Source organism: Schistocerca piceifrons, chromosome 1, assembly GCF_021461385.2.
Source record: "Schistocerca piceifrons isolate TAMUIC-IGC-003096 chromosome 1, iqSchPice1.1, whole genome shotgun sequence".
Lineage (NCBI taxonomy): Eukaryota > Metazoa > Arthropoda > Insecta > Orthoptera > Acrididae > Schistocerca > Schistocerca piceifrons.
Genome location: NC_060138.1, coordinates 205424404 through 205448103, shown reverse-complemented (window position 1 = coordinate 205448103; position 23700 = coordinate 205424404). Strand labels below are relative to the sequence as shown.

The following is a 23700-nucleotide window of genomic DNA, read 5'->3' as shown; positions in this document are numbered from 1 at the left end:
AGTCCTGATTGTGGCGCTCATTTGCACGGCGCCAAACACGCATACGACCATCATTGGCACCAAGGCAGAAGCGACTCTCATCGCTGAAGACGACACGTCTCCATTCGTCCCTCCATTCACGCCTGTCGCGACACCACTGGAGGCGGGCTGCACGATAATGGGGCGTGAGCGGAAGACGGCCTAACGGTGTGCGGGACCGTAGCCCAGCTTCATGGAGACGGTTGCGAATGGTCCTCGCCGATACCCCAGGAGCAACAATTCGGCGGTACGTCCACCCGGCCTCCCGCATGCCCACTATACGCCCTCGCTCAAAGTCCGTCAACTGCACATACGGTTCACGTCCACGCTGTCGCGGCATGCTACCAGTGTTAAAGACTGCGATGGAGCTCCGTATGCCACGGCAAACTGGCTGACACTGACGGCGGCGGTGCACAAATGCTGCGCAGCTAGCGCCATTCGACGGCCAACACCGCGGTTCCTGGTGTGTCCGCTGTGCCGTGCGTGTGATCATTGCTTGTACAGCCCTCTCGCAGTGTCCGGAGCAAGTATGGTGGGTCTGACACACCGGTGTCAATGTGTTCTTTTTTCCATTTCCAGGAGTGTAGAATTGGGAAGAAGAGGAGTTTCTGGCACAACTTGACTAGAAGAAGGGATCGGTTGGCAGGACATATTCTGAGGCGTCAAGCGGTCACCAATTTAGTACTGGAGGGCAGGGTGGAGGGTAAAAATCGTAGAGGGAGACCAAGAGATGAATACACTAAGCAGATTCAGAGGGATGTAGGCTGCAGTAGGTACTGGGAGATGAAGAAACTTGCACAGGAGAGCATGGAGAGCTGCATCAAACCAGTCTCAGGACTGAAGACCACAACAACATCTCTAAAACTATTCGCCTGCCTTAAAATATTCACAAGGCGTTTGTTGTGTATTTTACGAGGTGTATTTTTAGTAATTACGGTTTTCCTTGAAAATGAACCATTTTGAGCAAAAATTGAAAAAAATAGAAAACGTTGACTTTTGGTGGAGGGTAATGGGGGACGCGTCCTCCATACCGGGGTTGGAGGGGGGGGGGGGAAGGGAGGGGGAGGAGGAGGAGTGGAACTTTCCTGTTTCTTGCTTCTACACCCCATAAGGGTATTTTTCCGAAATTTCAAAACTATCTAAATTATTTACCTCATTTGCCGTTTTAATGACTAATTTGCGTGGCGTAACTGCAAAAAATGGTTGAAATGGCTCTGAGCACTATGGGACTCAACTGCTGAGGTCATTAGTCCCCTAGTACTTAGAACTAGTTAAACCTAACTAACCTAAGGACATCACAAACATCCATGCCCGAGGCAGGATTCGAACCTGCGACCGTAGCGGTCGTGCGGTTCCAGACTGCAGCGCCTTTAACCGCACGGCCACTTCGGCCGGCGGGGTAACTGCAGAATAACAACTTTTAGTACAAGACAATAACTTCAGTTCCTAATTCTTGTGTAGATCGATGTTGCGAATACTCGAAACCGTTGTGTAATGCAGCCGTTAAACACATGGATGTTTTTATAGGTACAGGCGAAGTCGTAAACACGTCAAGCGGCATGCTTCATTTTTCGTCAGTCACTCGAATGTTTGCTTGCCGTAATGTGGCTCATTTGCGCACGTGCTCAGAGACCAGAGGTCTCCCGCGGTTCCCTGTGCAACACTCTGCAATTTCCCTTCAGTCTCAAAAGGCACTCGGAATAATCGCCACGAAAAAAAATAAAAGCTGCGCCTGCCTTCCCGGCCGCGGCTTTATTCTTTGTGCCGTATATCTGAGACGGAAATTAAAATCAGTTGGCAAGGAGGCGCACGGGGCTGTTGTCGACCAGCGCTAGAATTAAAAAACTCCAGAATTGTTTTCGGGTAATTAAAGCCCCCCCTCTGTTGCGCATCATAAAACGAAATACGCAGCAAGAAAATGAGCGCTGCTCAAGTGCGCAATTAGCACCAATTAGACGCGGAAAAACTGTAGCACAGTGCGGATTGGTGCAATCTGGGGAAAGAGCATTACTTCTGCCGTTCCGACAACTTGGCAGAAATCTAAGTTACGCGATGCATATCTACTGTACGACTGAGGCCACGTTATAAGAAAAGGCGGGGGATCTTTGTATGCCATAATTCCAGCTTCACAGTACTGAAATGTTTGTTTGCATTTTCGCGCTCCTGCTGAAAACATATGACATTTGTATTTCGCATCCACTTAAGGGTAACACGTGACTAATTTTCGCCGGCTTGGCAGCAATGACTTTTGGAGATGATTTCTTTGCGCTACGGTACGAACAGCACATTTTTTTACTCTAGTAACTTCAGTTATGTAACATGCTTACTTATGCATCAGTGTGTACTACACTCGTTTACTAACTGAGAGCCGCGCGGTCTCAGGCGCCTTGTCACGGTCCGTGCGGCTGCCCCCGTCGGAGGTTCGAGTCCTCCCTCGGGCATGATTAAATAGTGTGTAGGCTTAGGGACCGACGACCTAAGTAGTTTGGTCCCATAAGACCTTACCACAAATTTCCAAATTTACTGAGATCTTCCTGATGACTTTTAGTCGTTGTACGAGGGACATGGTTGTTGTTGATCTCATTAATGGCAGCCACGTTGGGGAGGAGAATCATAACTTCGTAATATCAGTCAACATTACACCACGTGGCTACCACTGGGATGCACGCAGGATCAGAACAAGTTGATTTATAATTCAAACGATGAACATTTATTTAATATTCTACTTGGACGAATAATGGGTGAAACGCAAAACTTAGAGAAATCTTAGAACTATCCGTAGCAATACAAGCATCCATAAGTTATTCTGTACAACCTACTCACGTGCACATATCACAGAAAACATTTCAAATTCAAATGTGTGTGAAATCTTATAGGACTTAACTGCTAAGGTCATCAGTCCATAAAGTTACACGCTACTTAATCTAAATTACCCTAAGGACAAACACACACACCTATGCCCGAGGGATGACTCGAACCTCCGCCGGGACCAGCCGCACAGTCCATGACTGCAGCGCCTAAGATCGCTCGGCTAACCCCGCGCGGCGAAAGCATTTCATTATTCATGGTACACCAATAGCAAAATTGTAAAAGTAAATCTATTTCCAAACCCTCGCATTTGCTGATTGAATGGAGAACAGGTCTTTACCCTGCGGAGCTTGGAGCAAGACCAAATATCTTTCTCCCTGGACCGGAGAAAGCTTCTTAAAGCAACGGTTCCTTCTCCTCGTCTTTCTTTACAGTTATTGCATAAGCAATCTATAATTTAGAGAGGTTACCATGTCATACTGGCCGTCGAGATATGTGATAAACATGTTTCCGCCGGCCGGTGTGGCCGAGCGGTTCCAGGCACTTCAGTCTGGAACCACGCGACCGCTACGGTCGCAGGTTCGAATCCTGCCTCGGGCATGGATGTGTGTGATGTCCTTAGGTTAGTTAGGTTTAAGTAGTTCTACGTTCTAGGGGACTGATGACCTCAGATGTTAAGTCCCATAGTGCTCAGAGCCATTTGAACCAAACATGTTTCCATCCTTCGCAGTCCAGTGTCATATACGTATTGCTAAAAGCACGACAATGACTGCAGTCTCCTACCGAGACGTAGCATATCCGTGACCTTCATACTTAATCAAGGCGTCTTTGTGCGGGAGGAGGAAGCTATTGTCAACCTGAAGGGAAAAGCGCCCCCAAGAGCCAAAACCAGAGAAGGTAGTGAGATACTGGCGTGAAGTCGACGTTCTAGCTCATTCCAAAGGTGTTCCACTGGGTTCAGTTCGGGACTCTGGGCAGGCTAAGCCGATTTCAGGAATTTCGTTGTTTACAAAACACTGCCTTAAAGAGGATGCTTTATGGCTGGGTGCGTTGTCATAATGATTTAGTCAGTCACTGTCTCCGAACTGTTCCTCTGCTGTACGCACTACACAGTGCTGTAAAATGTCTTCATATCCGTCCGCGTTTAGAGTTTTCTGTAGGTTAATACGAAGACCAAAGCTTAAGCACGAAAAATACTCACATACCGAAACAGTACCACTTCTCTACCTCATTGTTGGCAATACACTTGGTGGCAGGTAACGTTCTTCAAGCATTTACCAAAAGCAAAGCCTTTCATCGGATTGCTGCAGCGTATACCGGGATTCAACGCCCCAAATCGCTTTTTTCAGTCAGCCACTTTTAACACGCCTTCAAACGTCGCTCAGCACTGAATGTAGACACATGCGGCTTATGAGGAGCTACTCACCCATTGTACTCCATTCATTTTAACTCCCTACTAACAGTCATTATGCTAGATGGACTGTTGGTAGAGTTCATGCGCAAAATATTATGTATTGCCTACAGCCGTTCGAAAACTTGTTTGCTAGATAGGTTTGCAACAGGGTAGCCACCCTTACGTCGGATCGACAGATGTCATTTGACGTCTGATCTACCTCTCTGGCCTACGAGTAGTTCGAACTTCTTTCACGTGTCTGTGAATATTAGACCAACAAGGTTGAGTACACGTTTGCAGAATATACCGACATGATCCTTCTTTATGCCGAAACTCACGGTAGTGAAAGAGCTGCTCGTCGCCTTTACATAGATCGTTCTCCACAACGTTCGATTCCATCGCGGGCACAATTATGTAACGGCTCCGAGAATTGCACTTTCACCGTCAGCGGGCGTGACTGTGGTGCTTCAGAGAGACGCCACGGACTCGAAATGGAAGAGGCCATACTGCATCACGTCGAAGAGAACCCGCTAGCGAGTACACGAGCAATTTCTTTGGCTATTATTGAGTGGAACTGTAAAACACGTGATGTCTGGGTTACTTGGAAAAGTCGTCGCGTTACCAACGTGTTTCCAAACGACTGTAGCACAGTAATGGTACGTTCTCGGACATGGCTTCCAATAAAAGTACAGGGTGTATCAATAACAATTATCCGATATTTTTTAAAAAAGATCGTAATTATCACGTTATTTGAGGTATGTGCGTGAACAACGTACTGTGCCGGCCGGGGTGGCCGAGCAATTATAGGCGCTATAGTCTGGAACCGCGCGACCGTTCTCGGTCGCAGGTTCGAATCCTGCCTCGGTCATGGATGTGTATGATGTCCTTAGGTTAGTTGGGGTTAAGTAGTTCTAAGTTCTACTGGACTGATGACCTCAGAAGTCAAGTCCCATAGTGCTCAGTGCCATTTGAACCATTTTTTTTAACAACGTACTGTTGGAAAGAGCAAACTCGCGAGTTTTACACAGTTCCCGCTAGGTAGCAGCAGTGTGCACCCACTTCAGTTCTAGTAAAAACGGTGTCGGGACGACAGAAAGCGTTTTGTGCTCTACATTTCGCACAGTGCGGGTCAGTAATAACTGTTCAGCGTGACTTTCGTATTAGGTGTGGTGTGAATCCCTCCACGGCACGGAGCATTAGAGGATGGCATGAACAGTTCCGAGAAACAGGTTCTTTGTGTGAAGGCAAATGGCCGGACCGTCCCCTAGTGTCTGACACAGACGTCAAACGCATCCGCCATAGTTTCACAAGGAGTCCGCAGAAATCCGTTCGCCGTGCAGCTCCACAGCCCAACATGCCCCCGATGTCCGTCTGTTGTGTGTTGCGTCGACGTTTACACATGCGGTACAAAATTCAGTTACTGGAAGCTCTTCGTGAAGGTGACAAACAACAAGTGCAGAGTTCTGTGATTTCGTTCTTGCCAAGACGCAGGATGACAGTTTATCTTCCACGCTTAGTGTTGACTGTCGAGGCAACATTTCGTTTAAATGGAAAGGTGAATCGTCATAATGTGAGAATATGGAATACGGAACAACCACATGAAGTTGTACATCATGGGAGGAACTCTCCAAAATTTAATCTCTTTTGTGCAGTTTCACGGCAAAGGTGTATGGTCTATTTTTCTTTGCCGAGAACAGGGATCACATATCTCGATATGCTTGGGAACTTTCTTTTCCCACCGTTGGAGACTGATTCGAACGGCTTCATTTACCAACAGAATCGGACACCGCTACATTGGCATCTGAAAGTGGGGAAATATTTGTGTTGTTGTTGTGGTCTTCAGTCCTGAGACTGGTTTGATGCAGCTCTCCATGCTACTCTATCCTGTGCAAGCTTCTTCATCTCCCAGTACCTACTGCAACCTACATCCTTCTGAATCTGTTTAGTGTATTCATCTCTTGGTCTCCCTCTACGATTTTTACCCTCCACGCTGCCCTCCAATACTAAATTGGTGATCCCTTGATGCCTCAGAACATGTCCTACCAACCGATCCCTTCTTCTAGTCAAGTTGTGCCACAAACTCCTCTTCTCCCCAATCCTATTCAATACTTCCTCATTAGTTACGTGATCTACCCACCTTATCTTCAGCATTCTTCTGTAACACCACATTTCAAAGGCTTCTATTCTCTTCTTGTCCAAACTATTTATCGTCCATGTTTCACTTCCATACATGGCTACACTCCATACAAATACTTTCAGAAACGACTTCCTGACACTTACATCTATACTCGATATTAACAAATTTCTCATCTTCAGAAACGCTTTCCTTGCCATTGCCAGTCTACATTTTATGTCCTCTCTACTTCGACCATCATCAGTTACTTTGCTCCCCAAATAGCAAAACTCATTTACTACTTTGTCTCATTTCCTAATCTAATTCTCTCAGCATCGTCCGAGTTAACTAGACTACATTCCATTATTCTCGTTTTGCTTTTGTTGATATTCATCTTATATCCTCCTTTCAAGACACTGTCCATTCCGTCCAACTGCTCTTCCAAGTCCTTTGCTGTCTCTGACAGAATTACAATGTCATAGGCGAACCTCAAAGTTTTTACTTCATCTCCATGAATTCTAATACCTACTCCGAATTTTTCTTTTGTTTCCTTTACTGCTTGCTCAATATACAGATTGAATAACATCGGGGAGAGGCTACAACCCTGTCTCACTCCCTTCCCAACCGCTGCTTCCCTTTCATGCCCCTCGACTCTTATAACTGCCATCTGGTTTCTGTACAAATTGTAAATAGCCTTTCGCTCCCTGTATTTTACCCCTGCCACCTTCAGAATTTGAAAGAGAGTATTCCAATCAACATTGGCAAAAGCTTTCTCCAAGTCTACAAATGCTAGAAACGTAGGTTTGCCTTTTCTTAATCTAGCTTCTAAGACAAGTCGTAGGGTAATACTTAAATCAAAGAATTACTGAACGATGGATGGATCGCACTGGACCAGATGATTCAGCCTTACATTACTGACCTCCAACGTCACCGGACTTGACTGTATGTTATTATTTCTTGTGGGCGGTCTATAAAAGAGTCTTGTTTATGGGCCTCGACAACTACAATGAATGAACTGAGACATCGCATAACAGCAGTTGTGAAAGCTGTAATTGAAAACATGTTCGTTCGCTGCAGAGTGGAGGAATTTGAATACCGCACTGACATAATGCCGTGCATCTCATTTGGGGGGCCTGGGGGTGGGGGCGGGGGGGCACGTTGAACACCTACGAAAAGTATGAAGAAACAAAAACTTCTTGAGTTTCCGGTTCATCGAAAATCAAAATTCATTGTATATGTTTGTTAATTTCAGAAATACAGAAGTCCCAAATCGGATGATTCTTTTTGATACAAAAATGGTTCAAATGGCTCTGAGCACTATGGGACTCAACTGCTGAGGTCATAAGTCCCCTAGAACTTAGAACTACTTAAACCTAACTAACGTAAGGACATCACACACATCCATGCCCGAGGCAGGATTCTAACCTGCGACCGTAGCGGTCGCGCGGTTCCAGACTGTAGCGCCTAGAACCGCTCGGCCACTCCGGCCGGCTCTTTTTGATACACCCTGTATTGAAACTTCCTGGCAGATTAAAACTGTGTGCCGGACCGAGACTCGAACTCGGGACGTTTGCATTTCGCGGGTGAGTGCTCTACCAACTGAGCTACCGAATCACGACTCACGCCCGGTCCTCACAGCTTTACTTCTGCCAGTATCTCGTCTCCTACCTTTCAAACTTTACAGAAGCTCTCCTGCGAACCTTGCACAACTAGCACTCCTGAACGAAAGGATACTGCGGAGACATGGCTTAGCCACAACCTGGGGGATGTTTCCAGAATGAGATTTTCACTCTGCAGCGGAGTGTGCGCTGATATGAAACTTCCTGGCAGATCAAAACTGTGTGCCGGACCTAGACTCGAACTCGGGACGTTTCCATTTCGCGGGCAAGTGCTCTACCATCTGAGCTACCTAAGCACGACTCACGCCCCGTCCTGAGCTGTGAGGATGGGGCGTGAGTCGTGCTTGGGTAGCTCGAACTTGGGACCTTTGCCTTTAGCGGGCAAGTGCTCTACTATCTGAGCTACGCAAGCACTACTCACACCCCGTCCTGAGCTATGAGGACGGGGCGTGACTCGTGCTTGGGTAGCTCAGGTGGTCGAGCACTTGCCCGCGAAAGGCCAAGGTCCCGAGTTCGAGTCTCGGTCTGGCACCCAGTTTTAATCTACCAGGAAGTTCCATATCAGCCCACACTCCGCTGCTGAGTGAAAATCTCATTCTGGACACCCTATATTATCTACTCAATACCTACTGCAAGTCTACCTCCAGAAATATAGACGTGCCAAATCGGATGATTCATTTTGATACACGCTGTATTATGTGCTCAATGCTCTCTGCAAGTTCTAGAAGTTTGTTACAAGAATTTCCGAACACGCTGTAGAAATGAGAAGACACTAATTCATCGGGGCCGCTGGGACCTTTATCGTCACCCTTGACCCCACAGTGATGTCAGTGAAAATTGTTGAGTCAGTGTGTCACTCGCGTCTTAAAGTTCTTTTGTGAGCCCAGTTGAGGAGCTCGGAGACACCGTGTTTGCGGTTGGCAACAAGGATCTGAAGAGGCCAATAAGGAAGGGCGGCCGGCGCTGAGCAGCAGCAGCACCTGGCCAGCGGCGCGCCCCTCCTCAACTGGCGCCGTCTAAGGCGTCGTCGTGAGGGCGACGCGCCGGGCCCGCGCATTGTGCGCGCGGACCGCATTGTCTCGCGGCACTTTCTAATCTGCCGGCGTCGCCAATGCTTTCAGCCCCGATGAGCTTCGTGTCGCCTTCAAAGGGGGCGCGAGCGGGCTGGCAACAGACGTCTGAAATAACCTGCTAGCGGCGCAGGGCGCGGGGGAACGCCGGCTCCCGATAATCAGGGCGCCTCCGCCTCGATCGCGTTATATTCTGCCAGAATTACAGATGTCCGGGGGGTCCCCGGCTAAAGAGCACGGCCGGGAGCGGGCCATTAAAGAAAATGCCTCTTATCAGCGGGGGAAGGGGAGTCGCAGCAACTGTTAAGGTTTATCGGTAGGTTGGGGGCCGCCATTGTGAGCGTCACTTAGCCCGGCGCTAAACTCATTTCCCGCGGGCCGGCCATTGTCTGCCGGTCCCAAACATTGCTTAACTACTCAAGACGGCGCGCGCGCCGCCTCCGGACCGAGCAGCTGAATTATAAAGGCCCGGCGCGCGCCCCTCAATAGCTGCCTGCAGTCCCAGTCTTTCATTCGATTCCGAGTCTACTTCTTTGCGCGCCTCCTCTAAATGACGACTTTAACGGAAGTTACATTTAGGAAAGTGCCGAGCAACGGCACAGCTCGGGCCCGCGCCCCAGAAGAAATTCGCGCAGCCCGTTGGAAGGCTGTTTCTTTTCCTTTTTCCGTCTGATCAAGTTCGTCCACGGAAAATGTACTGCATTTATAGTAAAGACATTTCACTTGATTTTATGTTAAACCTTCGCACGGCGCTCCTTTCACGTGCTCGTGGGTAGACACCTTGTGGTTTTCACGCCACAATTAATACATTGGAAGCCATTATAATTGCGACACCTGGAAAGCTAACAAAGAACGAAATTTTCCTTGTTGTGCTTATACACTGTGGTGAAAAAACTCATGGCATACTGATATTCACATATACACTACTGCCCATTAAAATTGCTACACCACGAAGATGACGTGCTACAGATGCGAAATATAATCAACAGGAAGAAGATGCTGGGATATGCAAATGATCAGCTTTTCAGAGCATTCACACAAGGTTGGCGCCGGTGGCGACACCTACAACGTGATTACATGAGGAAAGTTGCCAACCGATTTGTCATAGACAAACAGCAGTTGACCGGCGTTGCCTGGTGAAACGTTGTTGTGATGGCCCGTCTAAGGAGAAGCAATGCGTACCATCACGTTTCCGACTTTGATAAAGGTCGGATTGTAGCGGTTTATCGTATCGCGACACTGCTGTTCGCATTGGTCGAGATCCAATGACTGTTAGCAGAATATGGAATCGGTGGGATCAGGAGGGTAATGCAGAACGCCGTGCTGGATCCCAACGGCCTCGTATCACTAATAGTCGAGATGACAGGCATCTTATCCGCATGGCTGTAACGGATCGTGCAGCCACGTCTCGATCCCAGAGTCAACAGATGGGGACGTTTGCAAGACGACAACCATCAGCACGAACAGTTCGACGACGTTTGCAGCAGCATGGCCTATCAGCTCGGAGACCATGGCTGCGGTTACCCTTGACGCTGCATCACGGACAGGAGCGCCTGCGATGGTGTACTCAACGACGAACCTGGGTCCACGAATGGAAACCGTCATTTTTTCGGATGAATCCAAGTTCTGTTTATAGCATCATGATGGTCGCATCCGTGTTTGGCGACATCGCGGTGAACGCACATTGGAAGCGTGTATTCGTCATCGCCATACTGGCGTATCACACGGCGTGACGGTATGCGGTGCCATTGGTTACACGTCTCGGTCACCTCTTGTTCGCATTGACGTCACTTTGAACAGTGTATGTTACATTTCAGATGTGTTACGACCTGTGGCTCTACCCTTCATTCGAGAGGTTCTAGGCGCTACAGTCTGGAACCGCGCGACCGCTACGTATCCTGCCTCGGGCATGGAGGTGTGTGATGGCCTGAGGTTAGTTAGGTTTAAGTAGTTCTAAGTTCTAGGGGACTGATGACAACAGATTTTAAGTCCCACAGTGCTCAGAGCCATTTGAACCATTTTGAACCTCCTTTTCCTTGTTGCAGCAGGGCATGTGACTCATATGAAAAAAAAAAAGCATTCATCAGTAAAATTTAGATTGTTTACTTATGTGAAATTGAAATAACATAAAACTGATTTTACATCTCAGACCTGATTTCACGTGCAAAAAGAATTTGCATGTGCTTGAGCACTATAACATGGCTTTCCCAGAAGATAACGGAGACGCTTAACAAAATATTTCTCCTTACTACGTCACTGTGTGAACTACGTTTCTGCCTTACACCGGATTTTACGTGTGCATTTTACGCGTGCAAGTAGGGTAACGTTGAACCTCTGTTTAAAGATATGAAGAAAATTTTTAAGGTCTTTCGAGATCGGGGCCTTGGGAATACATCGTAAGAATAATAGCTATTTACTGTGCATGGCATTATCGGAATAGTCGGCTGGGTTCTGGTATCCAAAGAAAAGTTCTTGGGGTGTTTGCCCTATATGAATGCATACAGAAAATACCGTAAAATAGAGGAATTTTCTGCATTTATTTATTACTTAGATTTCGCCTAATACTGGATTTTTCTTATATAAGTAGGGTAACTTTGCACCTACGTATCTTGGAAACGAGAAAAGATATCAAAAAACTTTCAATGTTGTGAGAGGTCGGGATCTTAGGGATATATCGTAAAAGTTTCAGCCATTTGCTGTGAATAGCTGACTTGGAATCCTCGGCTGGGTTTTGGTCCGCTGGTGACGGCGAAGATTGTAAATTCTTGTTACAAATTTCTGTAGAGGGGAGTGATTACATAATATTTGGAATAGGAACCCATGTCCAGAAACGTCATCCAACGACGCTACTGAGCCTCAAAGTTATAGTCTACGATGCTTGTAAATGTTTGTGTGTGCAGGATGATTTCATGATGATGATAAAAACTTTCAAGGATGATGGAGAAGGATAAATGTATGAATTTGGGCTAAGACTCCCTGTACTGGAAATGAACCAGTCGAAAGTTAAAAGCGAAAATCGTTGTGATGCCTCTGACAGATGAATACACGTAACGGTACTGTTGTTGTTAAGATTGTAGGGTAGGCAACTTTCAGACGTGGTAGTACGGACCAAAACAAGAAAAAAAGGTCTAGTAAATATGGGCTCTAAAATCCCTATCTATGAGCACCTTTCCAATAGAGGAGATGGGTTTCCCACTAGCTCATAGCTCCTCAGGTATGCTTTTAGAGCCCATGTTTGCTCCACATTTTTCTTGTTTTGGTCCCTACTACTACCTCTGAAAGCTTCCTACCCCACATTCTTTACAGCGACAGTAGTGGTACATGTATTCCACTGTCAGAGGTATCTGAACGGCTTTCACTTTTAACTTTCGACTCGTTTGTTTCCCGTACAGGAACAATTTTCCTCAAGTCGATACATTTATCCTTCTCCATCTTCCTTGAAAGTCTGTAACATCACGGAATCACCCTCTACGTATATACATTTACAGGCACCGGCGCCTGTGCCTGTGACGGTCTGTAACATCGTTGGATGACGTTTCCGGATGTGGTCTCCTATTCAGAATATTACGTGCTCACTCCCTCTAGAAGTCCTTGAAGTTTGTCACGGAAATTTCCGAACACCCTTTACAGTAAAAAACCACTTTCTTCGCTTTTCCGAGACCCGTGAAATAACGGTGCCCTCGTAAGTCCCATTAAGTCCACATCAAATACAAAACGAACCGATTTTCTCCATTCGCCTAATGAGGAGGAAGTGTGTAACATTCGTGCTTTATTGGTTAAAAACAGTCTTGGTTGCAATTTTAGTTATATGTTTTTCAACGACGCGTTTCGCTTTATTTAGGCATCTTCAGGTTATCTACATAGAAAACAGAGAGCGAATACATCTATTTAAGAATCGCGATCGCGTTGTGCAGACCTGTATAACCTATAAGCATGTATAAACAGATGCAGATCTTGCCGCCTCTCGCGTCCATGTAGAAAAGGTAACGATTTTACTATTTCATACTTTCAGCTTTTACTGAGTTTATCGAAGGCGATGTTGACCTGATATATTCGCCGATGCCTCTTGGCAATACTGACTAAAGGATTCTTCTAAGAAATTACCAAATTAAGGTATTTGCTCTTTCAATATTTGATCTGTTTATACATGCTTATAGGTTATACAAGTCTGCACAACGCGATCGCGATTCTTAAATAGATGTATTTGTTCTCTGTTTCCTATGTAGATAACCTGAAGATGCCTAAATAAGGGGGAAACGCATCGTTGAAAAATATAAAACTAAAATTGCAACCAAGACTGTTTATAACCAATACTGTTAAGCACTGATTTGCTGTATGCCACATATGGACTGGAAGAATTCCATTCGTACTTTGACACTGTGCTGTAGGATAATGACACTAAGACGATCCTTCTCTCGGGCATACAAATGATCCCTAACACAAGAGCTATCCAAAACACTTGATCCTACCATTTTATCACCAATAGAAACCGAAGTATGTTGTTGTTGTGGTCTTCAGTCCCGAGGCTGGTTTGATGCAGCTCTCCATGCTACTCTATCCTTGCAAGCTGCTTCATCTCCCAGTACGTACTGCAGCCCACATCCTTCTGAATGTGCTTAGTGTATTCATCTCTTGGTCTCCCTCTACGATTTTTACCCTCCACGCTGCCCTCCAATGCTACATTTGTGATTCCCTGATACCTCAGAACATGTCCTACCAACCGATCCCTTCTTCTTCTCAAGTTGTGCCACAAACTCCTCTTCTCCCCAGTTCTATTCAATACCTCCTCATTAGTTATGTGATCTACCTATACAATCTTCAGCATTCTTGAGTAGCACCACATTTCGAAAGCTTCTATTCTCTTCTTGTCCAAACTATCTTTCGTCCACGTTTCACTTCCATACATGGCTACAGTCCATACAAATACTTTCAGAAACGACTTCCTGACACTTAAATCTATACTCTATGTTAATAAATTTCTCTTCTTCAGAAACGCTTTCCTTGCCATTGACAGTCTACATTTTATACCCTCTCTACTTCGACCATCGTCAGTTATTTTGCTCCTCAAATAGTTAAACTCCTTTACTACTTTAAGCGTATCATTTCCTAATCTAATTCCCGCAGCGTCACCCGATTTAATTCGACTACATTCCATTATCCTCGTTTTGCTTTTGTTGATGTTCGTCTTATATCCTCCTTTCAAGACACTGTCCATTCCGTTCAACTGCTCTTCCAAGTCCTTTGCTGTCTCTGACAGAATTACAATGTCATCGGCGAACCTCAAAGTTTTTATTCCTTCTCCATGGATTTTAATACCTACTCGGAACTTTTATTTTGTTTCCTTCACTGCTCGCTCAATACACAGATTGAATAACATCGGGGAGAGGCTACAACCCTGTCTCACTCCCTTCCCAATCACTGCTTCCCTTTCATGCCCCTCCACTCTTATAACTGCCATCTGGTTTCTGTACAAATTGTAAATAGCCTTTCCCTCCCTGTATTTTACCCCTGCCATCTTTGTAATTTGAAAGAGAGTATTCCAATCAACATTGTCAAAAGCTTTCTCTAAGTCTACAAATGCTAGAAACGTAGGTTTGCGTTTCCTTAATCTTTCTTCTAAGATAAGTCGTAAGGTCAGTACTGCCTCACGTGTTCCAATATTTCTACGGAATCCAAAATGATCTTCCCCGAGGTCGGCTTCTACCGAGGTAGGACCCCCCCCCCGGAAAAATCCCGTTTTTATGCGCGGCGTTTTGGAACATATTATGTAGCGAAAGCTACCGCATGCACATCTAATAATACGAACCTCACACTTGAAGAGGTCGTTAATCTTATCAGACGATTTTGAATCGCACAAATGAACGATAACGACCGTTCCTGCTCGTTGTTTGCGTCCGGCACTGCAGCGGGTGTGGGGGAAGAATGGCATGGCTCGACAAATTAGAACGTCCTGTACATTTAGAATTACCCTAAATGAATCTGTGTGACAGGTTTCCACATCGGCCTTTGCCGATCACGTTTACCTTCGGGATTGTAGCGAGTTGAGCGAGCCTTGTGGTGGGCGATGTGCAGTGCGTGGAGGAGTGCTGGCAGCGGCTGCGAGGCGCGCACGTAGACAGCGCGCCGGGCCGGGCAGGGGCGCGCGTGATTTCCTCGGGGAGACTAATCCCCGCTCCCACCGTCCCAGCCGCGTCGGGCCGGCAGTTTTACGCCCGGCCCAGGAATTAATACCGGGAAATGGATAGCCGCTGCCTGCGGAAATCTGCTCCCGCCGCCCTCACCTGCCGCGACGCCGCGCTGAGTCCAGACTGGCAACCGCTCGCCGCCTCTGCCACTGGAGCTATCGACCGACCGACCGACCCCCGCAGTTAATCACCTCTGTTGTTCAGCGTTTCTCACACGTATAAATTCTATCGCAGCAACTTCTGTTGGGACACTGTGTATGGATAAATCTAGTGTGTTCCCGGTGTAATGTTGATGCATTAATTTGTTCTGAAAGCGGTGCTGATATTCAAGACAATAAAAGCGGGTTCAAAGCTGTGAGCTATCTGGGGAAGTTACCCTTGCATTATTGAGCAACTGTTTCACCAGGTATCCAGTCTAGCTTACCAAATTCCCAACCAGACTAACATTAATTATAATCTTTTAATAGTCATCTTACGACAACCGGTGATATATATATATATATATATATATAGCGCTCAGTCCGGAACCGCGGGACAGCTACGGTCGCAGGTTCGAATCCTGCCTCGGGCATGAATGTGTGTGATGTCCTTAAGTTAGTTAGGTTTAATTAGTTCTAAGTTCTAGGCGACTGATGACCTCAGAAGTTAAGCTGCATAGTGCTCAGAGCCATCTGAATCATTTATATATATAAGAGAATTTAAATAAAAATAAATAAATCAGTTTATATTTGGACATTTATTTTAACATTGATCATTGTTCCGTTAAAATTTCAGCATATTAAACTTGATTCATAACTAAACTGGTGCCTTATTTAGGATAGTGAAAATGTGAGTTTGTAATCTTACGGAACACATCAAATATGGAGCCAAGATTGGGAGACTGCATACAACACTGCATTCATAAAATAACACACGAAGAACGTTGAAACATATGCAAGAGGAAATTAACCACAACCAAATGATTCAATTTTCACCCAAAGAAGTTATGTTCGCAGCGCAATCCTGTCCGTCATGAAATTACCACACACAGGTATACTAAATTCATACCAACTCTCTGTGAAATTTTCCCGAAAAGAATAGCTGAGGGCTAGTTTGATAATTACACCACATGCTTCACGTGATCAACTTGGTTTACACAAAGAGTGCAACTCCACAATAATTTTGATAATTAAAATAAATTAAATCGAAACGCGATTCACAAAAGAAAAACCTCGAACTGGTTACTATCGCCTTACTATTAACCTGATGGGTCAAACCATTGTATAAGCGTGTGATACTGGTCTCACAAAGTACGCCCCACGTGGATTGAACATAAAGAAAAGTTGCTATATTGAAAAATATTGTCAAGATGAGACGTTATAATCTCACGCACATTTGCATTTAAGATTGATGATCTTAGTTAGAGTTACGGATCTTTAACACGTGGTTCCACTTTACTCACAAAGTAGTGACAAAGCAACTACTGGAAGATATTCTGAACTTCACACTCGAATTACACTGCGTTGAAATTTAAGATAACATCAGATATTTTAGATTTAAACCAGAAATAAAGGTGATTACATTTTCAGTTAGGCTGAACTTAAGAAATCCATTGTCCTACGGACTTAGCAGAGACGTGCTTAGCCGGAGATCTTACCACTTCAGACGCTCGCCGCGGACAGACTGCCGTGGGCCCCTACCGAGGCTGCTTCCAGATACAAAACGGAAGTGACCAGAGAGGCAGCTTCCTATACCAACATGACAAGGGATGGACACGACCATACTAAGAATAGAAAGCTCTTTGCTTTTAGAAAGCGTAGCTACCTGTTCCGACGTTGGCCCTACTGCAACCATCAAGCATGCAACTAGAAATACATTTGCTCATTCATCCTTTCACACAGAAGGGAAGGGGGATGACAGTATCTTATCATATACAGTATATAAAAGAAAGCGGATGTAGGTTCCGCATGAGACTGTGTGACATGAATTACATATAAACTCTGTTTTAAAGTGTAGTAGTGTGACAGATCGTTCTTGATTATGTGTAAAAGTAACACGTTCCACTGCTCAGTCACCTCCCACATAGTCAGAAACACCACAGTAAATTTGTAAGTGGAATGTACGCCGTAAATGACAACAGTTTTAAAAAATTGACATGAAAGGAATCCAACAGAGACCTTACACCGGCAATGGGCGAATTTCCAATTTGTGTTGCCGTGAGGCTAGTGTTGTAAACCTTCTAGGAACTACCGTAGACTGCCGTAAGTAAGCGTAGACTAAGGTAGTTTTGCTAGTAGTTTCAGTCAGTTATGCAACGGCCTTGCCGCAGTGGATACGCCGGTTCCCGTCAGATCACCGATGTTAAGCGCTGACGGGCGTGGCCGGCACTTGGATGGGTGACCATCTGGGTCGCTATACGCTCTTACCATTTTTCGGGGTGCTCTCAGCCTCTTGATGCCAATTGAGGAGCTACTCGACCGAATAGTAGCGGCTCCGACTAAAGAAAACCATAATAACGACTGGGAGAGCGGTGTGCTGACCACACGCCCGTCCTATCCGCATCCTCACCTGAGGATGACACGGCGGTCGGATGGTCCCGATGGGCCACTTGTGGCCTGAAAACGGAGTGTTTCAGTTAGTTAAGGTCGTACCCGCTTACCTGTACCTTGGGCGTGTTGCACACCTATTGGTCGTTACCTCATAAGGATAGCTTTCTTTACGTATGCGATCTGTGTCTTAATAGATTCGTCACAAAACTGGAAGCGGCGAACTTTCTAGAAACAGAGTAAGGATATATCAAGCGCCGGGTAACCTACGGAACATTTTTGTTCTACATTGTTATCGACCTGTCTGTTACTTAAGGCTATACAGTATTTATTGCAAAACCGAAATCGTCAGTGTTTAATTCAGGTTTTATTCGAAAATTGTTGATTTGTGACATGAAACAGAGGCATGTTGTAGTGAAAATAAAGAAAACAATGCAAATTTATCATACAGCGCAAGAAAACGCTTCTTTATCAACAAACAGTGCTTTAAAAAATTGAAACTTGCCTTTAGCATTTCGCCGAACTTAAATATACATTGTTTCTGTTATTAATGAAGAACTTTCGCATTTATCCGTAATAACAAGGAAATCTTGTATTTTATCGTCATGAAGGACGTTCTATTGATTACAAAATAGCAACAATAATTAAATACATTGTGTATATTCGTGCATGTAAACTGAACTTGCATCAGAAGTAATTGCTTTGGTTACATAAAAGCGCAGAAGTTACGCGATCAACTAATTTTGATTACTTGTAAAAACTATAGACAGAGCTCTACTCTTCGTGAGAGACAGGCTTTTCATATGTCACTGCAGGCATCAGGACTCATCTGCTACGCAACAACTACTGAAATACGATACGATCACTATCGTGAATGTCTCTGGTTGCTAATAACCAGAGTTTAAATTATAGCCTCTCTTCAGCATATCTTGGTCTTCTTAATTATCGTTTCTCTTTTAAACTGTAGTGAGAAGCCAGCGAAAAGCGTGAACCGACACATGTCCAAAGTTCTGCACCAATTGTTAAGGAAAGCTGGATCTACAATTCAGTGTCGAGTGCACAATGTGCACGCTTTTCTCATGTACGTACGATATGAGAAAGCTGAATTCTTAGTTTGTGTAAACAGACATCAGGACTATACGCAATGTCAGTACATGTTTATCAGATCAGTTGCTGTGATATCGTTTGCAACCGGTGACGCACTGATGCAAACTATAAGATAATATACACTGAAAGGTGTGTGCGTGTTTCTTGCAAGCAACACGGATTACTCCTTAAATGAGTAATGAATGTGTCCCGATACTTTAGCGATATCCAGAATGAAATACATAATGCCCAGAGAATAGGTCTCTAACACTATTTGACTACAAAAGTACGGTAATAACACAGCACACACTTTCATGTGCGTAACCGGAGAAAAAAATGGGCTGCATATTTTAAAATAGTGCGTAATAAATGAATGAGCACTTTCCTGGAAGCATCAACTTGCGTGAGCGTATGTTAGCTTTCCGCGTACACTGTCCACCAGCGCATTGCGGCAGTTTCGCCTGTTGTGTACACATAAATTCGGAATGCAGAAAAAAGTTAACCAGCTGAAAAGTTATTTTACAGAAGCTCGAAATTCTATAGTCAGTGTAATGATAGCAGTTCAGTGAGGCAATGCTACCTCACTTCTCGTATCATTGTCCAGCAACACATTCCTAGTAAATGAAGCAGCAACATGTGTCTGATTTAATCCATTATAAATCGTTTTTGAAAGCCTGCGACTGTGAAAACAATTGGTTTGTTTATAAATAAATCTTCCGCTACCAGTCACGATTTTCTTTTCGCACGATGCGCTTCGGGAAATGATTCCCGAGTGAGCCACGAACTTGTAAGACATTTTCAGCCAGGTGTCCGGATACTTCTGACCACATAGTGTACATTTGTTGAATTTTATATTTAAATGATGTAGGTGTTCGAACTAAGGGGGGCGGGAGGGGGAGGGGGAAGCGCGAAGTAAAATAATGACCAAAACATTACTGGAACCAGTGATCCAGCGTTATTAATCTCGTGTGCTACAGATTTTTTTCATCTTCATATATTTTACGCTTCAGGGAAATGCTTGTAAAAATGGACGATTATTTACAAATTTGCATTAGTCAGGAATCGAAACCGGACTGCCAACGTGTCAGGAAAGCAGTCTACCCCAGAGCCACATGGCCGGTCGAAAAATTGTCCTTGCTTTAGCGAGTTAAAGGTGCTCGTAAAAATTCAAAGTCGCGTTTTTCGAGAATTTTTGAGAGTTGCATCGAACTGCTTTTGGTTATTCACATTTGAGCCCCGAACTTAACGTACCATTAATATAAAAAGTAGCAAAAATCCGATTGTCGTTTGGTCTCCTTGGGAGTAATGAACAAGCTGTCTGCGCCAGGGAGATCCCTTCCACTGACAACGTGATCTTCCATGTGGAGCAAACGTGAAATTCCAGTTGCGACGTGTAAGTTTAAATTCAGCGGTAGTGCTCATCTTCATTCGTGTAGGACAGAGGTCACAGAACGCATTTCACAGAGGGCCAGACCAAATGTCGAACGTGGGCCGCATCGTCGTTCTGTACTATACCTGCAAGGCAGAACGGAAGGTCTGGGAAAAAGACGAGAAACTAACTTCAGCATTCCGTGTTGTTCAAGTATCAGTGGCATTCAGTGTACAGAAAACAAGGTCAACCAACATATTTATGTATTGAAAAAGTTGTCAAAGAAAGCTTTGTTAGGCCGGCCGAAGTGGCCGTGCGGTTAAAGGCGCTGCAGTCTGGAACCGCAAGACCGCTACGGTCGCAGGTTCGAATCCTGCCTCGGGCATGGATGTTTGTGTTTTCCTTAGGTTAGTTAGGTTTAACTAGTTCTAAGTTCTAGGGGACTAATGACCTCAGCAGTTGAGTCCCATAGTGCTCAGAGCCATTTGAACCAAAGCTTTGTTAGTAATATGGTGGCTACATCAGACACAGTAAGCACGTATCCTAATCTCACAAACAAAGTGGCAAAAATGTCAGAGAAATCTGTAAAACAAACGTTTGCCTTTCAAGATAGCATCAGTGTTTGGTGTGGTATTGCTGAACCAATCTACAAAGTTGCTTCAAATGATCATCAGTCAATTTCGTTCGATGTGCTAACTGAACATACCGTATTTTTGAAAATGTTTGCTCGCAGACGTAACTTATTCCAGACACTGATGCCATACCAGCGGAAAATTTCATCAGGTAAACAGAAGTAATATTCAAAAGATTTTTTTTCTCTGTGCTTCTCTTTCAACAACTTATTTACTAGCAAATCCGTGAGTTACAACTGTAGTTCACCTGCCTCATCACCAAGCTTACAATCAAACGGATTCTGGAACAGGAGAATGTCACGCTCATTAGTCACGATCTGAAAAATCTCTTCAAGCCATGAATGATTTTTTTGGGGCAATGATGATTGCGATCTATGGGTATCGCAGCACAAAACTCTCTGAAACAGTGAATATGAGAAACGTTTACTCCTTTCACTTGTACTACAAACAATGGCAGCTTTCTCCGAAATGATACTGTAGCGATTACAGACGAGGTTATCTTTCCGTGAAATTTAAAGTTCAGTTCATTCATGTGGGTTGTAATATGAACCAAAAACCACAACTTTGACTGCCAGGTACGAAGTAACAGCTGTATATCAGCTCTTATGTTTTTCAGTGAGAAAAATATCCATACCGTTTCAGAGACTGTATTAAAAGAAAAGCGTGAACTGACGGTGATTAAGTGCATGTCCCAGACCGGAGTTCGCAGCATAAAATATTGGTTTCAGTATGAGGAGAGCGCGCGGACCTCGAAAATCTTCCAACGAGTCCTGATTATTTAATATAGTAAATTTAAGGCGCACAGCAACCAGGAGATCTCCGCACATGTGAAGATCTTGTATTATAAATATAATATTTAAATTTAAAGTGTATCAGAACGTTTCATATTTCATACGTTTTATCAAGCACACTCAACGCTCAGTCGACGGGCCGGATGAACTGCCGTCACGGGGCCCTTGAGTCGTAGTCTGGTGACCCCTGATGTAGAAAATCCTGTGAAATCGGATTAATGTTTTTGAAACATCCCTGGACACCACTATTTCTTTTACGGAGTAACAGTTCATTACATGTAGTTAATACACTGAAGAGCCAAAGAAACTGGTATACCCGCGTAATATCTTGCAGGGCCTTCGAGAGGACGAAGAAGTGCCGCAACATAACGTAGCATGGGCTCCACTAATGTCTGAAGTAGCGCTGGAGGGAACTCACACCATGAATTCTGCAGGGCTGTCCATAAGAACCAGAGAAGCAATATTTGCTCTAAAACTAATAATAGAGAAACGACTAGATAAGAACCTGAAAACATACATAGCTTTCGTAGATGTAGAGAAAGCCTTTGATAATGTTAAATGGGATAAGATGTTTGAGGTACTCAAAAAAGTAGGAATAGACCATAAAGATAGAAAAATTATATGGAACCTGTACAAAAACGAGACAGCAGTTATCCGTGGACGGACAAAACAAGAAGAGGCGCAGATACGGAAAGGTGTCCGACAAGGTTGCGCACTATCCCCTGTTATCTTTAACGTATACATTGAAGAGGCGCTGAAAAAAGTAAGGGAAAATTCACAGGCAGGTGTAGTAAGTCATGGCCAACGATTAGATAAGATACGCCGCTGATATAGCTGTCCTGGCTGAAAGTGAAGAAGATCTTGTAGTCCTACTGAATAGAATGGATAAAATTATGGGTGAAGAATATAATACGAGAATTAATAAAGCAAAAACAAAAGTAATGGCATGCGACAAAGAAAATCAAGTGAAAGTCCAAGTTCATGTAGGCAATGAACTGCTTGAACAAGTTGATAAATTTACTTATCTGGGCAGTAATATTATCAGGGATGGAAGGAGCAAGGCAGAAGTGAGAAGTAGAATAGCTCAAGCAAAGGCTGCGTTTAAAAAGAAGAAAAATATATTAACATCTAAGAGCATCAGCTTTGAAATCAGGAAAAGATTTTTGAAATCATATGTGTGGAGTGTGGCATGCTATGGGTGTGCAACATGGACTCTCGGGACAGAGGAAGACCAGAAGCTAAATTCTTTTGAAATGTGGTGCTATAGACGCATGCTCAAAATAAAATGGATCGACAAGGTCACAAACGAAGTGGTTCTGGAAAGAGCAGGTTAAAAGAGAAGCTTCTGGAGTTTCATTGTTAAAAGAACAGTGCAATTTACAGGCCATCTATTAAGACATAAAGGACTCCTGAACACAATCATAGAGGGATATGTCGAGGGAAAAAGACCAAGAGGAAGACCACGACTGAGGTACATGGATCAAATCGTGAAAGATGTGGGATGTAACACCTATAAAGAAATGAAGAGAAAAGCTGAAAGACGCACAGAATGGAGACAAGCTGCCATTGTAGCTGTTGCAAACCAATTCTTGGATTGACCACTACAGAAGAAGAAGAAGTCCATAAATCCGTAAGAGTACGAGGGGATGGAGATCTCTTCTGAACAGCACGTTGCGAGGCATCCCATATATACTCAATAATGTTCATGTCTGGCGAGTTTGGTGGCCAGAAGTGTGTTCCTGGAATCGCTCTGTAGCAATTCTGGACGTGTGGGGTGTTGTATTCTCCTTGTAGAATTGCCAAGTCTGTCGGAATGCACACTGGGCATTAATGGATGCAGGTCATTGGACAGGATGCTTACGTGCATGTCACCTGTCAGAGGTTTATCTAGACGTGTCAGGGGTCCCATATCACTCCAACTGCACACGCCTCACACCATTACAGAGCTCCTACCAGCGTGAACAGTCCCTTTCTGACATGCAGGGACCATGGATTATGAGGTTGTCTCCATACCCGTATCCGACCAGGCTACATGTTTGCTGTCATCAACAGTCCAATGTCTGTTTTGACGGGCCCGGGCGAGGCGTAAAG

The 23700-nt window shown here is 44.6% G+C and overlaps 1 protein-coding gene across 1 annotated transcript in view; it reads left to right on the top strand.

The window, feature by feature from the left end:
- LOC124800205 (zinc finger protein 541-like) overlaps positions 1–23700 on the top strand; it is a 280290-nt gene that overhangs the window by 210548 nt on the left and 46042 nt on the right. The window lies entirely within an intron of this gene.